Source organism: Pelophylax lessonae (assembly GCF_965119305.1).
Source record: "Pelophylax lessonae genome assembly, chromosome: 6".
Classification (NCBI taxonomy): Eukaryota; Metazoa; Chordata; class Amphibia; order Anura; family Ranidae; genus Pelophylax; species Pelophylax lessonae.
Genome location: NC_138773.1, coordinates 48,211,848 through 48,216,176, shown reverse-complemented (window position 1 = coordinate 48,216,176; position 4,329 = coordinate 48,211,848). Strand labels below are relative to the sequence as shown.

General features: G+C 43.3%; 1 protein-coding gene across 1 annotated transcript in view; it reads right to left on the bottom strand.

Moving 5' to 3' along the window:
• The window catches only part of PEMT (phosphatidylethanolamine N-methyltransferase), a 297,675-nt gene extending 295,343 nt beyond the window's left edge, over nucleotides 1–2,332 (bottom strand). Inside the window, exon 1 of the mRNA XM_082261246.1 lies at nucleotides 2,297–2,332. The gene's annotated coding sequence lies outside the window, so the exon portion shown is untranslated. The remainder of the gene's footprint in view (nucleotides 1–2,296) is intronic.
• Nucleotides 2,333–4,329: the final 1,997 nt, after the last annotated feature.

Sequence of the window (4,329 nt, the reverse complement as noted above, 5' to 3'; positions counted from 1 at the left end):
CCTGGTGGCGAGCCGAGGTTCAGTACTCCTTGAATCATGGACTTTGACTGGCCTGAGCAGTGTTATCTCTCTTCATTATACAATCTGTATGGCTGAATTTGCATCGTACAGATATCGCATGTGATTTGCATAGCAGTGCGGTGCGAATCATGTGCAATGTCTGACATTGTTATAGTGTGAACCGGGACTCCGGTCTCTGCAGCTTATTATATAGCCATTAGGGGCGTGGTCTCCCAGTGACGTCACCGGGAGGCCACGCCCTAATGGCTATATAATAAGCTGCAGAGACCGGAGACCGGCATAATCACCGGGGACAGCGTCGGAGGAGGACCGGAGGAAGAAGAAGACCAGAGCAGGCAAAAGAGCGGATGAAGATTTTTAATAAACTTTTCAAAACGTCTCCTGTCATTATTTATATACACTGGGGGTGAATGGGTAGGGGTACAATGTACCCCTACCCATTCACATAGGGAGGGGGTCAGGGATCTGGGGGGGGCCACCCTTGTTAAAGGGGGCTTCCAGATTCCGATGAGCCCCCTGCCCGCAGACCCCCACAACCACCGGCCAGGGTTGTGGGGATGAGGCCCTTGTCCTCATCAACATGGGGGAAGGTGCTTTGAGGTGGGGGGTGCAGAGCCCCCCCCCTGCCCCAAAGCACCCACACCCCCCCATGTTGAGGGCGTGTGGACTGGTATGGTCCAGGGGGGGTGGGGCCACTCGCTCGTCCCCTCCCCTTTCCTGGGCTGCCGGGCTGCATGCTCGGATAAGGGTTTGGTATGGATTTTGGGGGGGGACCCCACGCAGTTTTTTCGGTGTGGGGCTACCCTCAAATTCCATACCAGACCCAAAAGGGCCTGGTTTGGAACCTGGGGGGGGAACCCCATGCCGTTTTGTTCCCCATTTTGGTGTGGAGTTCCCCCTCAAGATTCTCACAGCGCAAGTCGGATCATCCGGCGACTTCCATTCAAATCTATAGGCTCCCATAGGGAACCATTGATTTTGAATGGAGGCAGAAAAAACGCTGCTAAAAGCGTACAGTGTAAAAGAAAAAAAATAATAATATATATATTTTTATATACACACACACAAAAAGGGTAAAACAAGAAAACAAAATTTAAAAGGCAGTGTAAAAAAAAAAATGTAAAGGTAAAATGTAAATAAAAAAAAAAATTACAATGAAATAAGAAAAAAAATGTAACAGGTACAGTGTAAAAAAAAAAAAAATACAATAAAATAAATAAGAAAAAAAAAGTAAAAAGGTACAATGAAAAAAATAAATAAATAAATAAAATGGAAAAAAAAAAGAAAATTTAAAGTGCATCATCCCGCCATGCTAGTGCGCAGAAACGAATGCATATATGTCGCGCCAGCAAATGTCAACAGTGTTCAAACCACACATGTGAGGTATCGATACAATCGTTAGAGAGAGCAATAATTCTAGAGCTAGACCTCCTCTAACTCTAAACAGGTAACCTGTTAAAAATGTTTAACGCGTCGCCTATGGAGATTTTTTAAGTACCGTCGTTTATTTATCGCCATTCCACGAGCGTGCGCAAGTTTAAAGCATGGCATGTTCGGTATCTATTTACTTGGCATAACATCATCGTTCACATTATGCAAAATAAATTGGGCCAACTTTACTGTTTTGTTGTTTTTTTTTTTTTTAAATTAATCAAAGTATATATCTTCCAAAAAAATTGCGTTTGAAAGACCGCGGCGCAAATACAGTGCAACATAAAATATAGCAACGACTGCCATTTTATTCTCTAGGGTCTTGGCTAAAAAAAAAAAAAAAATGATATAAATATATTGGAAGAAATATGGACAAAAACAGCATTTAACCTCTTCACGCCTAAGCTTTTTGCTGACATTTGTTGCTTACAAGTTAAAATTCGTATTTTTTGCTAGACAATTACTTAGAACGCCAAATATATATATATATATATATATATATATATATATATATATATATAGTTCTAAGTAATTTTCTAGCAAAAAATACGAATTTTAACTTGTAAGCAACAAATGTCAGCAAAAAGCTTAGGCGTGAAGAGGTTAAATGCTGTTTTTGTCCATATTTCTTCCAATCAGGGGGTCACTACATCCACTAAAGCAGAGGTCTTCAAACTATGGCTCTCCAGTTATTCAGGAACTACAATTCCCATCATGCCTTGTCATGTCTGTGAATGTCAGAGTTTTACAATGCCTCATGGGATGTGTAGTTCTGCCCCAGCTGGAGGGCCATAGTTTGAGGATCCCTGCTCTAAACCAATCACACAAAGCATGCAGACTTTACCTTGGAATAATCCAAATTACTGAGCCCTCCGCAGCAGTCCCACTGTACGGGAGCCTCTGCCTGGGCCAGCCCTGCCTGCGTGTTTATCACTTTGATTGACAGCAGTGATCAGGACATCACTGACAACACAGAGCAATAGGGCAAAGGTCCAATGACAGGCTGGAGCTGTTCCCAGCAGCCACGTGTATACTCCCACTTCCGTATCCCACTGAGCATGTGCAATGCTTGCTGCACCCCCCTCCATTTCTAACAATGGCAGCTGATACAATGTCACAAAGCTGTGATACAATGTAGCTCCTGCGCCTTCCTGATGGCTGCCTATTTAACCCTTTCCTACAATGTAACCCTGCACACCCATTTAACCCATTCATTACTAGCGACATAGAATTAACCCTTTACTAGCTGCCCAGAGCGGTTTATTAGGCTCGGTTCACACCAATGCGTTTTTTTTTTTTTGTGCTTGTTGCTTTTTTTCGCAGGACGTTATTTTTAACATGGGTTCCTATGGAATGCATTTTTGTGCCTCTGCTTTTTTTTTTTAAAACGATCAGGGACTTTCACATAGCAAAACTATGCTTTTTGGCTTTTTTTTGGTTCAATAGACTTTAACCACTTAAGCCCCGGAAGATTTTACCCCCTTCCTGACCAGGGAGTATTTTGCGATTCGACACTGCGTGATTTTTAACGGACAATTGCCCGGTCGTGCGACGCTGTACCTAAACAAATTTGACGTCCTTTTTTTCCCCACAAACAGAGCTTTCTTTTGGTGGTATTTGATCACCTGTGCGATTTTTTGATCATGCGCTATAAACAAAAAAAGAGCATCAATTTTGCAAAAATAACAATATTTTTCACATTTTTTTATATGAAATTCCCCCAAAAAAATGTGAAAATCAAAATTTTTTAACATTTTCGTCCAACTGCTACATATGTTTGGTAAAAAAATCGCAAAAAGCGTATTTTGATTGGTTTGCGCAAAAGTTATCGCGTTTACTAACAAAGGGAAAGATTTTTGTCATTTTTGTTGTTTTTTTTTTTAATGCGTAATGGCGGCGATCTGCGATTTTTTTTTGCGGGACTGCGACATTGGGGCGGACAGATCGGACCCTTGACTGACATTTTTGACACTTTTGGGGTTACTAGTGACATTACTACAGTAATCAGTGCTATACATATGCACTGTTACTGTAAAATGACACTGGTAGTGAAGGGGTTAACTTTATTTGAGAGGGAGGGGCTGTGTGTGTCCCTAGGGGCGTGATTCTAACTGTGATTGGCTGTGGCTTGAGGTGTAGGAACAATGATCAATGGTCCTACATAGTAGAACCGTATGATCACTGTTCCTACACAGGGGAGAATGACAGGCGGCTTGTTTACACTAGCCGCCTGCCTTTCTACCGCTGTCACGGACGATCGTGAGTGAGCGGCGGACATCGGGTTCACCGCTCACATGCGCGGGGGGGCCTGTGACTGTGCGGGAGCGGGAGCGCGCCTCCGGAGGCGCGCGCTCGCTCTCCAGAGCCTCACAGGCTAGTGAAGTAACGGTACGTCACTTTGCCTGTGAGGGGCTGACCGCCGCAGTATATGTACTTGCGGCGGTCGGCAAGTGCTTAACCTCCTTAGCAATATTCCCGAGTGTGGCTCGGGGTTAACTTTCAGTAGCGAAACCGATAACCCCGAGCCACACTTTGGATTACCCCGCAATGTTAAGCCCCGTACAAACGATCAGATTATCGAACGATCGGTCATCCGTTTTTTGTGGCATGCTAGTCTGATGTGGAAAGTGAAGAGGTTTTTTTCATACGAATTTTCCCGTACGACAGAATTCTACTTCAGAAGTGATGTCATGTGTTGGATTGTTTTCTATGTGTTCTTTCTTCTCTGAGCATGCCTAGTCTTGCTCTTAAGATTTTTTTCCGTCGAAATCTGTACTAATGAGACAAAAATCGGACGATGTTTTGACAGACGACAAAAATTATATAGCCTGCACATCAGGATTTTGTTAGCCGAAAAGTCAGAGTTGGCTGTCGAAA